This window comes from Triticum urartu, chromosome 2 (assembly GCF_003073215.2).
Source record: "Triticum urartu cultivar G1812 chromosome 2, Tu2.1, whole genome shotgun sequence".
Taxonomy (NCBI): domain Eukaryota; kingdom Viridiplantae; phylum Streptophyta; class Magnoliopsida; order Poales; family Poaceae; genus Triticum; species Triticum urartu.
In genome coordinates this window covers 646,591,449-646,604,972 of record NC_053023.1, presented here as the reverse complement: position 1 = coordinate 646,604,972, position 13,524 = coordinate 646,591,449, and the positions used below count along the sequence as shown (strand labels likewise).

The 13,524-nt window shown below is 46.6% G+C and overlaps 1 pseudogene; it reads right to left on the bottom strand.

Annotated features, from left to right (window-relative positions):
- Window positions 1-4,921: 4,921 nt before the first annotated feature.
- The window catches only part of LOC125537649, a 54,106-nt pseudogene continuing 45,503 nt past the window's right edge, over window positions 4,922-13,524 (bottom strand).

Sequence of the window (13,524 nt, the reverse complement as noted above, 5' to 3'; positions counted from 1 at the left end):
CTCCATCTTGCAGCTATAGAACTTATTGGAGACTTCATATCTCTCAATCCGGGCATTTGCTTGAAATATTAACTTCAACTCCTGGAACATCTCATATGCTCCATGATGTTCAAAACGTCGTTGAAGTCCCGATTCTAAGCCGTAAAGCATGGCACACTGAACTATCGAGTAGTCATCAGCTTTGCTCTGCCAGACGTTCATAACATCTGGTGTCGCTCCAGCAGCAGGCCTGGCACCCAGCGGTGCTTCCAGGACGTAATTCTTCTGTGCAGCAATGAGGATAATCCTCAAGTTACGGACCCAGTCCGTGTAATTGCTACCATCATCTTTCAACTTTGCTTTCTCAAGGAACGCATTAAAATTCAATGGAACAACAGCACGAGCCATCTATCTACAATCAAGCATAAACAAGCAAGATACTATCAGGTACTAAGTTTCATGATAAATTTAGGTTCAATTAATTTACTAAAAGAACTCCCACTTAGATAGACATCCCTCTAATCCTCTAAGTGATTACGTGATCCAAATCAACTAAACCATGTCCGATCATCACGTGAGATGGAGTAGTTTCATTGGTGAACATCACTATGTTGATCATATCTACTATATGATTCACGCTCGACCTTTCGGTCTCCGTGTTCTGAGGCCATATTTGTATATGCTTGGCTCGTCAAGTATAACCTGAGTATTCCGCGTGTGCAACTGTTTTGCACCCGTTGTATTTGAACGTAGAGCCTATCACACCCGATCATCACGTGGTGTCTCAGCACGAAGAACTTTCGCAACGGTGCATACTCAGGGAGAACACTTCTTGATAATTAGTGAGAGATCATCTTATAATGCTACCGCCAATCAAAGCAAGGTAAGATGCATAAAAGATAAACATCACATGTAATCAATATAAGTGATATGATATGGCCATCATCATCTTGTGCTTGTGATCTCCATCTTCGAAGCACCGTCGTGATCACCATCGTCACCGGCGCGACACCTTGATCTCCATCGTAGCATCATTGTCGTCTCGCCAATCTTATGCTTCCACGACTATCGCTACCGTTTAGTGATAAAGTAAAGCATTACAGCGCGATTGCATTGCATACAATAAAGCGACAACCATATGGCTCCTGCCAGTTGCCGATAACCCGGTTACAAAACATGATCATCTCATACAATAAAATTTAGCATCATGTCTTGACCATATCACATCGCAACATGCCCTGCAAAAACAAGTTAGACGTCCTCTACTTTGTTGTTGCAAGTTTTACGTGGCCGCTACGGGCTTAAGCAAGAACCAATCTTACCTACGCATCAAAACCACAACGATAGTTTGTCAAGTTGGTGCTGTTTTAACCTTCGCAAGGACCGGGCGTAGCCACACTCGGTTCAACTAAAGTTGGAGAAACTGTCACCCGCAAGCCACCTCTGTGCAAAGCACGTCGGGAGAACCGGTCTCGCGTAAGCGTACGCGTAATGTCGGTCCGGGCCGCTTCGTCCAACAATACTGCCGAACCAAAGTATGACATGCTGGTAAGCAGTATGACTTATATCGCCCACAACTCATTTGTGTTCTACTCGTGCAAATAACATCAACACATAAAACCTAGGCTCGGATGCCACTGTTGGGGAACGTAGTAATTTCAAAAAATTTCCTACGCACACGCAAGATCATGGTGATGCATAGCAACGAGAGGGGAGAGTGTGATCTACGTACCCTTGTAGATCGACAACGGAAGCGTTGACACAACGTAGAGGAAGTAGTCGTACGTCTTTCTGATCCAACCGATCCAAGCACCTTTACTCCGGCACCTCCGAGTTCTTAGCACACGTACAACTCGATGACGATCCCCGGGCTCCGATCCAGCAAAGCTTCGGGGAGGAGTTCCGTCAGCACGACGGCGTGGTGACGATCTTGATGTTCTACCGTCGCAGGGCTTCGCCTAAGCACCGCTACGATATGACCGAGGTGGAATATGGTGGAAGGGGGCACCGCACACGGCTAAGGAACGATCATGAAGATCAACTTGTGTGTTCTAGGGTGCCCCCTGCCCCCGTATATAAAGGAGCAAGGGGGGAGGCCGGCCGGCCCTATGGGGCGCGCCAAAGGGAGGGATGAGTCCTCCTCCTAGTGGGAGTAGGACTCCCCTTTCCTAGTCCAACTAGGAAGAGAGAGGGGGAAGGAAAGAGAGGGAGAGGGAGAGGGAAAGGGGGGCCGCGCCCCCCCTCCTAGTCCAATTCGGACTCCCCATGGGGGGGCGCGCCACCTCCTGGGCTGCAGCCCTCTCTCTCCCCTCAGGCCCACTAAGGCCCAATACTTCCCCGGGGGGTTCCGGTAACCCCTACGGCACTCCGGTTTTCTCCGAAATCACCCGGAACAATTCTGGTGTCCGAATATAGCCGTCCAATATATCAATCTTTATGTCTCGACCATTTCGAGACTCCTCGTTATGTCCGTGATCACATCCGGGACTCCGAACTAACTTCGGTACATCAAAATATATAAACTCATAATGAAACTGTCATCGTAACGTTAAGCGTGCGGACCCTACGGGTTCGAGAACAATGTAGACATGACCGAGACATGTCTCCGGTCAATAACCAATAGCGGAACCTGGATGCTCATATTGGCTCCCACATATTCTACGAAGATCTTTTATCGGTCAGACCGCATAACAACATACTTTGTTCCCTTTGTCATCGGTATGTTACTTGCCCGAGATTCGATCGTCGGTATCTCAATACCTAGTTCAATCTCGTTACCGACAAGTCTCTTTACTCGTTTCGTAATACATCATCTCACAACTAACTCATTAGTTGCAATGCTTGCAAGGCTTATGTGATGTGCATTACCGAGAGGGCCTAGAGATACCTCTCCGACAATCGGAGTGACAAATCCTAATCTCGAAATACGCCAACCCAACATGTACCTTTGGAGACACCTGTAGAGCTCCTTTATAATCACCCAGTTACGTTGTGACGTTTGGTAGCACACAAAGTGTTCCTCCGGCAAACGGGAGTTGCATAATCTCATAGTCATAGGAACATGTATAAGTCATGAAGAAAGCAATAGCAACATACTAAACGGTCGGGTGCTAAGCTAATGGAATGGGTCATGTCAATCAGATCATTCAACTAATGATGTGATCCCGTTAATCAAATAACAACTCCTTGTCCATGGTTAGGAAACATAACCATCTTTGATTAACGAGCTAGTCAAGTAGAGGCATACTAGTGACACTCTGTTTGTCTATGTATTCACACATGTATTATGTTTCCGGTTAATATAATTCTAGCATGAATAATAAACATTTATCATGATATAAGGAAATAAATAATAACTTTATTATTGCCTCTAGGGCATATTTCCTTCAAACCTCTCTCTTCACTTTTTGCCAAAAGCCTCTCGGTATCTTTATCAGTGGGTGCCCTCAAGTACACCAGTCGAAATATCTCAATCATGACTTTGGCGAATCTGTGAACACACTCGAGGATGAGATCTTCCCTTGATGCAGACATTGTCATTGATGGCATCAGTAAGACATCCATATGCAAGCACTTGCAAAGCCGTTGTAATATTCAAGAATGGAGTTGCACTTGCTTCTCCTATGGCATTCCTTCTGAATTGAAACGAACGATGATGTTTCTCCGCGGCTCTTGCAATGGTGTTGATGAGCCGGTGCATCCGTAATCTCTGTCGAGAATATTTCGTGGAATGTTTTTCATTCAGAGCAAAGTAATCCCTCACTAGATCATGACGACCCTGAAGGATGCGACCAGTCCGAGAACCATGCCCCGGTCTCCTAAAATTCTCCTCTCGAATGATCGAGGTGGGCACCAACTCGAATCAACATCTTCTTCATCCTCCTCTAACGCAAAATCGCCCAAGTACAAGTACAACTCCCATAACCTCTTCATCTACATATTGGAGTGTTTCATGATCAATTTTAGATAGTAATCAACAAACAACAGAGAAAAAGTGGTTGGACGTAATTTCTCAAACACCTTGTGCGCGGGTAGGGTCGGAGACACAACGACCGACGATGAGCTCCAGCTATGGCCGAATGGCGGCACTAGACCCCTGGTATGTTGCCTAGTAGTCCGCACTGTTCAAGAATTCAACTGATTAATTAGTTAACGGAGCAGTTAATCACTACTCGTAGGATGGCCGAATCGAATAACACATATTTGTCACGTTAACTTGTTAGACCGATTAACTTGTATGTGAGGTCGAGTAATAGGTTGCCAGGCCAATTATTCGTTGCTATCCCATTAACTTCTGGGAAAACAAAGCTCAAATTTTTGGCCCGTGACCCCTCCCTCCCCCTCTCATTCCTCAATAGCTAGGGTTCGACCAAATTGTAACATATTTTGGTGTATTACATAACCGAGAGCATGAGAGTACGGTATAGTACATAAAAATATAGATATATGTTGCTAGGTTACTATTTAATCTACCGATTAATGGTCGACCGATTAATCCAGTTAATTTGCCGATTCACCGATTAATCGCTACTACCAAGCCGACCGAGCAGCTACCAGTTACCGATTTCCTTAACAATCCGCAAGAGGCAATTCCAGGGCTGGAAGGCAACAGACGCCACCGGGATGTAGCAGCAACGACATCGGAGGTCAACAAGGCTGTTCTGTTGGCGTCAGCCGGAATGGGCTCGCATGTCAATCTTCTACAACGTCTTTGATGTTCAGCGCTTCTGTTCCCGTCCAAATTGGACCTTGGTGCCAGCAAAACTGCTGATTTTAGCACTGTGTAGTTTCTTTTCTTGTTTGAAAATTCGCGCACTGGGGAGATGACCCCAATGCAAAGTCACGAACTCACATCTTGCATCGGTACATCCCCCATTTGCATGTTTGTTTTGTGGAACTACATGTCTAGGGTTTATCTTTCACAATGGAGAATACAAATAGGCTAGAGTGGTTGATTCTGTATCCAACGGCTGAACATGGCGAAGCACCTGTCAGGCTCGTACTCAGGCGCCGTGTGACCACCACCCTGAAAACCAAAACCAAAGGCCAATTTACAACCGATGGTCTACTAAATCGTGCATCCCACCAACACACGCAGAGAAGGTGGAGTAATTTGATTACCTTTACGGTCGCGAACGTCATGTTGTTGGAGTAAGTTATGGTGAATCTGCAAACCAGTGAAAAGAAAGCAGATGAATTACTGTCAGTGAGTGAAATAAACAGAGCAAGTAACCAAAATGAAACGATGACGAACCCGGCAGACTGGCCATGGAGATGCCACGCCCTCCATTCGTCGACGATGGGGAAGCCAAGCGACCTCACCCACGCCTGCGTCCCCAGGTGTGGCACCACCGAATCGTGGTCGCCGCTGCAATGGACACCAAACAAAATCCTATCAGAATTTCAGCTGGCTCGTATCTGCTTGATGCTACATTTTAAGATAATAAAATCGCCTTTTATCGAAAAATCTTTCAGTTGGCTCACTCCAACCGATCCTAGTTTATTATGCAGTAGTAACAGGGCAAAATGTGAGGACCTGTATACAAGCGCGCGGTAGCCGTTGGCTGTAACGTTGCGGTGATACTTGATGCTGCTCAGGATGTCCCTGGTGTACGGGACGCCGCCATCTTGGCACCTCACCCACTCGTTCACGGTGCCGTCCTTGATGCCGAGGGCGTCTCGGGTGCGCTCGTCGTTCGCCCAGAAATACGACAGGTAGTGGGCGTAGTCCTGATCCAGCGGACCATCGGGCATGCATCATCGGGTTAGTGCAATGAACGGGGAACACATACTGGCTAGAGGTATACACGCATGATGCTGACTTACAATACAGTCAAGTGGAGGACGAACTGGCGGATACTCCAGCCGTTTCCCCATTTTGATTCCAGCTGCTTCCTCGCTTAAGATCTTCCTGCTAGCACCAGCTGAATCGTCCGTCTCCGCATGCGGTCCAGCAGATGAATAAACGCATTTGATCAACAAAATATGCGGCGACATAACTTCAGAGAGGAGCTGCAATTGGAGTACTTGGTCATATACTTGCTTCATACAGTTAGTACAAAGTTGGGTCATCTATTTTAAAACGGAGGAAGTATCTATTGAATAAAAGTTATCCTAGTTAGCGGGTTCTTACACTATGGAAAGTACGCAGAGCTTTTGCACACAACACGTTTGTAGGATTCTTGTAGTCTTGTCCTTGGCAATGCCCCAATATCGTCTGTATATGAAAGAAATTTATACTATGATTAATATTTCTGCCACAACAATTTTGACATATATAGTTGTATGAGCAGATTGACGGGAATAGTGGATACAGGCGAGGTTAATTACCTCATATAATTGATCTGATATTATACCGAATCCGTGAGCAAAAGGCACTTTGGAGCTTTCGTCGATCCTTTCACCTGTTGCCGGGTTACCTACTATATAGCCCTGTTGGTGACGAAATGAATATTTATGGCATCAGATATATTAACACCACATTCACACTACCAAAGACAGGCATATATACTGCTAAGAAAAAGACATGCATATAGCTGTGTGTCCTCTACACATTTTTTTTGAAAAAGAGGATTACCCCGGGTTATCTATACATGCCATGTGTGTTCTCTATACATGCTACGAAAATATTGGAGGCACAGGTTGCTAAATAGAGATTTTTTCCTTTTTTGCAGAACTAACTATAGCTGATTAACATGGTGTGCTTAGTTAAACTGCAAAAAGATACTCCATCCGTCCCAAAATATAAGACCATTTATGGCACTAAGGATGGAGGGAGTAGATATGTTTTGGTTAGCCATAATTTAATGTTCTATATCGGCTAAAATGGTATAGGTACACCATTGACCGTGATCCACATAGGCAGTTACGAAGATCCGTTGTCTGTGCTTCATTAATTGATTCAAAGATGGCATATACCAAATTAAAGGATAGATACTTTTCGTTGAGTTTTCTAGCATATTTTCCTTTACCATTTAAAACATCATGTACAGACCTAATGTGTGGGTTTACATGCTTCTTTCTAGGGATAAAAACTAGGCATAAACTTTTCGTCGATTCAGGGAAAAAACAAAAACAGAGCATAAATACGTAATAGGAAATGGAATTTACATAACAGAAGCAGAATGGACGTAAACGTATGTGGATAAATTTTCGCTTATCGCCATTGCCCATTTCATCCCAGCACATATACACTTTGGGAACAACCGATTTCTATCCACACATACAAAAAAATTATCCACCACCCCACTAGTCTTGTGATCCTTGTCCCCCCGACTACACCTCCCACTCACATCCTCTAGGCATGCTCGCCGGCACACCTCCTTGTCTACTCGCTGGTGCGCATTTGATATTTTTTTGTTATTTTGGGTGTATTTTTCAATTTGGTTGTCGGGGTTTTAAGTTTCCGTCACCTTTCACTTTTCTATAGGTGTCTGCACCAGGTTCGCTTTGTATTTGTTTTGGGCAATGTTGCTTCATATTTATTTACAAGATTTTCATCTGTGTTTTGCTTGCACTAACAAATAAAGAAACAAATGCAACCACACTTGGTTCATCTGTTTCCGCTCAATTTTCATACCTACCACCTAGGAATTTTGGGACTCCCAGGCTTTTAGAGTCCACCGGGAGCATCAAAGATCTGGATTTGCCTCGAGAATTTGTGAAGATCAGAGATCGCCTCAAGACCTACCCTTGGCGGCTGAGCTCATACATTGCGGCTCAAGCTTAATCAAAAGAAGGTTAGACCTTTGTAGTCGTTTTTGACTCATGGTGCCAAGCGTCTCCCACAGATAGGAGAGTTACTCCAAGGACTTTAACTTTTGTTTTAATCAACATCGGCTCTGAGCCCTTTTGGTTATTTTTATGACTTACTCCTTTACTTGCTTAGTGGTGACCATTTTGTTTTTGTTTTTTTTACTAGTTGCCATGTCATGTAGGCTATCTTTGGTAGTTACGCTTACCTATTTTATATCTACAATTCCATAAAATAAAAATAATGATTACAACTTGCAATCTCCTAGTGAAACACCGCCACCCTAATCGACATCCTTGATCCTTCCATGATCTGGGAGAATGTGGAATCTCGGGAAGAAAGAATGATCCAGGAAGCATGAGGCATAACACATCTGGTGCGCCGGTGAATTAATACAAATTTTAGACAATGTCAAATATCTAAAGATAATCTACGACGTGGATATAATATGTATATACAATGTCATGAAAATAAAAAAATACAAATTTAATCACAGCTTGAAAAACAAAAAACAACAAATTCAACGTTGTTTATGTTAATGGGTCAAATTTGTGCCTCCCCTTCAAAGTTTACCAGTAGGTTGTGCCAACAAAAGGAAAACATGTGTTCTTTTCCGCACAGGAAGGGACACAAAGTTTTTTCTTTTGCGGATCTTGTGAGTGAAAATTCGGAATAAAATAGCTTTCGATGCGAGTATCCAAATTATGAAAGATTTCGCTTCTATGAATCAAGACAATTAAAACTACACATCACTACGGATATTTAAATGGTATTTTCCTTTGTCATTTCACTAGTGGTGTTGCTACACCGAAGACATTATTATGTGGCATAGCCGGTAGTGGGTGCTACTATATGTGTTGTCATCAACAAGCACGCATCTCGATTTATTGCTCCCATGCATTGCCACATATTGCATTTAGCATGTAGTCTATCTCAGAAACTATTTCCCTCTAGTTGTGGTCTAAGTTTCTTGCTTACTCATTTCAGAGATGACACACACAAAGCGCACGAGAGAGATAAAAAAGAAGACACAACTTGGAAATAAAAGACACTCTTGGAAACAAGCACAACAACATCCCTATCAGTTATAGCGACACATGTCGTGAGGGGACACCATCCTCTTGTTTGTTTCCTTATGTTGACATACTTGAGCGACATACCCAGCGGGGATGGCTCTCCTCTCCCCGTCTCCCGCTTCCTCCTCTCCACCTCTCGTTCCCCAGCCATCCTCTCCACTGGCGACTACTGGCACCGCTGGTATGATACATCTCCAACGTATCTATATTTTTTGATTGTGCCTTGCTATTATAGTATCAACCTTGGATGTTTTATATACAATTATATATCATTTTTTGGGACTAACCTATTAACTTAGTGCCAAGTGCCAATTGATGTTTTTCGCATGTTTTTGGTTTTCCAGGAAATCAGTACCAAATGAAGTCCAAATGCCATGAAACTTTTTACGATTTTTTTTGGATATAAGAGACACTAGAAGCTTCAGCAGGAGACCAGCAAGCAAAGGAGATGGCCACGAGCCACTAGGGCGCGCCCTGGTCCTCATGGGCCCCTTGTTCCTCCGTTTGACCTAATACAGACTCTATAAATTCTCTAAAACCGGGAAACCAACGGGGAGCCACCAAAAACACTTTTTCCGCCGCCACAACCTTCTGTTCTCGTGAGATCCCATCTGGAGGCCTTTGGCACTCTGCCGGATCACGGAGGGCTTCTACATCAACCTTGCTGCCCTTCGATGATGTGTGAGTAGTTTACCACAGACCTACGGGTCCATAGCTAGTAGCGGCTTCTTCTCTCTCTTTGTTTTTCAATACAATGTTCTCCTCGATGTTCTTGGAGATCTATTCGATGTAATCATTTTTTGCGGTATGTTTGTTGCGTTCCGATGAATTGTGGGTTTATGATCAGATTATCTATGAATATTATTTGAGTCTTCTCTGAACTCTTTTATGCATGATTTTTATAGCTTTGTATTTCTCTTTGATCTATCCGTTTGGTTTGACCAACTAGATTGACTTATCTTGCAACGGGAGAGGTGCTTTGTGATGGGTTCGATCTTGCGGTGCTCAATCCCAGTGACAGAAGGGAACATGCAACATATTTGTATCGTTGTCATTAAGGGTAAAACGATGGGTTTATTCATATTGATTGGATTTGCTTTGTCTAACTCATGTCATCTTGCTTAAGGCGCTACTCTGTTTTTTATGAACTTAATACTCTAGATGCGTGTTGGATAGCGGTCGATGTATGTATGTAGTAGTAGTAGATGCAAGCAGGAGTTGGTCTACTTGTCTCGGACGTGATGCCTATATACATGATCATTGCCTTAGATATCGTCACGATTATTTGCTTTTCTATCAATTACCCAACAATAATTATTTACTCACCGTAAGCTATGTTTAAGAGAGAAGTCTCTAGTGAAAACTATGCCCCCCCCGAGTCTATCTTTATCATATATTAAACTTAAAAAATACCTTACTGCAATTTATTTATTTTATTTTATTTTGTATTTTTGTTTATTTATCTATAACTACGAGATTTGATCCTTGCAATTAACTCCCAAGGGATTGACAACCCCTTATTTGCGTTGGGTGCAAGTATTTGTTATTTTGTGTGTAGGTACTGCTAATGAGGTGTTGTGTGGTTCTCCTACTGGATTGGTAACCTTGGTTCTTAACTGAGGGAAATACTTATCTCTAGTGTACTGCATCATCCTCTCCTCTTTAGGGAAATCCCAACGCAACTCACAACTAGCACGGTGATCCCTCCCTTTCTTCCCCTGGTGCTCTCCCTCCGCCCACCCGTTCATCCTCCTAGGCTGGTCTGGTCTCCAACCGCTTCTGGGCATTGGGGGATTGCTTATCCGACTCGAAGGATGACGCGGTGGCTGTCCCCTCGGGGCTCCTCGCCGTCTCGCCGCCTCCTACCTCTCGGCGTCGTCTTTTCACACCGGGCGGCTATGGTAGTTCTTGGCGTGCCCGTGCGGCAACGGGGGTGCTGGAGCTTGGCTAGTCATTTGTGGACCTCACCGTTCTCGTCGCTCTGGTAAGTTTGCGTTTCATTCTCCGGCAGTTGGCATCCTTGGCTCTGGCGCTCTATTCCCTCTCCTTCACCTTCCCCGTGCTCACCTTCTCTGTGCTCCCCCTTCTCCTCGCGGATCAAGACTTGTTGGTCCAGATCTCGCGGGTGGTGCCGGCGGCGATGCTGGAGGACGGGGCTGCTGTGGCCGCAACCCTAGGTGCTGGGTGTGTTGGACGGGGTGGTCGTTTGGGCCTCTGGTGTGGGCTAGGCCGCTGACTGGGCCGCTTTTGGGGGTTGGCCCGCTGTTGCCTACCTTTTCAGCCGAGTCATTTCCACCCCTTGTGGGCTCGGCTGGGCTGACCTACCTTAGGCCTTCGGCCTCCGTTGGGTCAGTCCCGCCTCATGGGCTGCTCCGGTCCGTAAATAGCATCCCGACCCTGGTTAGGGTTTCCTGCCTCTCTTTCTGACCTCCATAGATCTAGGGTTCCATTGCACAAGCTCTTTCCTATCCCCCAGTCCCTCCCCTGCTCCGTTCCTTCGTGAACGTGGCCACCATGGACTGATCACGGGGCTTCTCCAATGAGCACAAATCCAATGACAAGCGGCTGTTGGAGGCCTCGGGTGTGGGCGATGCAGATTCTTTGGCCTGCGAGGCAGCGATGCAGACCAAGATCTAGGAGGAGCAGGCCACATGGGAGGTAGGCCGTCCCATGGATGGCTGAGGCAGGTCGTCCGACCCGAAAGGCGCTGGCGTGGCTTTGGACCCGTGGGAGGCTACAGCTGCGGGCTCGGGAGCCAGCGGATCTGGCCCGTCGTGGCCTCCTCTGCCATCTCCGCTGCCTTGCTCTGGTCTAGGTGCTGGTGCTGGCTTTGGTATGGGCGACCCTCGCCCCAATCTGCGCTCCAACAACAATGGCTTCCCCAACAAGAACCATAAATACAGGTGAGGGAGTCCTGGATTAGGGGGTCTCCGGACAGCCGTACTATCTCCATTGGCCGGACTGTTAGACTATGAAGATACAAGATTGAAGACTTCGTCTCGTGTCCGGATGGGACTCTACTTGGCGTGGAAGGCAAGCTAGGCAATACGGATATGTGTATCTCCTCCTTTGTAACCGACCTTGTGTAACCCTAACCTCTCCGGTGTCTATATAAACCGGAGGGTTTTAGTCCGTAGGACACAACAACTACAACATACAATCATACAATAGGCTAGCTTCTAGGGTTTAGCCTCTCCGATCTCGTGGTAGATCCACTCTTGTACTACCCATATCATCACTATTAATCAAGCAGGACGTAGGGTTTTACCTCCATCAAGAGGGCCCGAACCTGGGTAAAACATTGTGTCCCCTGCCTCCTGTTACCATCCGCCTTAGACGCACAGTTCTGGACCCCCTACCCGAGATCCGCCGGTTTTGACACCAACATTGGTGCTTTCATTGAGAGTTCCTCTGTGTCGTCGCCGTTAGGCCTGATGGCTCCTACTATCATCGATATCGATGCAGTCCAGGGTGAGACTTTTCTCCCCGGACAGATCTTCGTGTTCGGCGGCTTTGCACTGCATGCCAATTCGCTTGGCCATCTGGAGCAGATTGAAAGTTACGCCCCTGGCCACCAGGTCAGGTTTGGAAGCTTAAACTACACGGCCGATATCCATGGATACTTGATCTTCGACGGATTCGAGCCTCTGCCTTGTGCGTCACGCAGTCACGATGAGTACAATTTAGCTCTACCATCGGGCAGTGTTTAGGAGATCGCACAGGCAGCCGCTCCGACCCTCAATTTGGAGCCAGTTGCGCCGTCCATGGACGGGTGGATGGACCCCGCCACGGAGGCCTTACCCTCAGCAGCGATCGAGCCAAACATCGACCTTACCTTGTACTGTTGGGGAACGTTGCAGAAAACAAAAATTTTCCTACTCGTTTCACCAAGATCATCTAGGAGTTCAACTAGCAACGAGCTATTGGATGCATCTACATACCTTTGTAGATCGCGCACGGAAGCGTTCAAAAGAACGGTGATGATGTAGTTGTACTCGATGTGATTCAAATCACCGATGACCAGCGCCGAACGGATGGCACCTCCGCGTTCAACACACGTACGGGATGGGAGACGTCTTCTCCTTCTTGATCCAGCAAGAGAGAAGGAGAGGTTGATGAAGATCCAGCAGCACGACGGCGTGGTGGTGGATGCAGGGCGTCACAGTAGCAGGGCTTCGCCTATACTACGAGAGAGAGACGTAACGGGGAGAGAGGGAGGCGCCAGGGGCTGGTGTGTGAAGTCCCTCCTCTCCCCCACTATATATAGGGGTGCCATGGGGGGGCGCCGGGCCTAGTAGATGAGATCTACTAGGGGGGGCGGCGGCCTAGGGTGGGGGGCTTGCCCCCCAAGCAAGGGGGCGCCCCCTCTAGGGTTTCCCCCAACCCTAGCAGCATGGGCCCTTGGGGGGGTGGCGCCCCAGCCCACTATGGGCTGGGTTCCCTCCCACTTCAGCCCATGGGGCCCCCCGGGATAGGTGGCCCCACCCGGTGGACCCCCGGGACCCTTTCGGTGGTCCCGGTACAATACCGGTGACCCCGAAACTCGTCCCGATGGCCGAAACAGCACTTCCTATATATAATTCTTTACCTCCGGACCATTCCGGAACTCCTCGTGATGTCCGGGATCTCATCCGGGACCCTGAACAATATTCGGGTTACTGCATATACATATCTTCACAACCCTAGCGTCACCGAACCTTAAGTGTGTAGACCCTA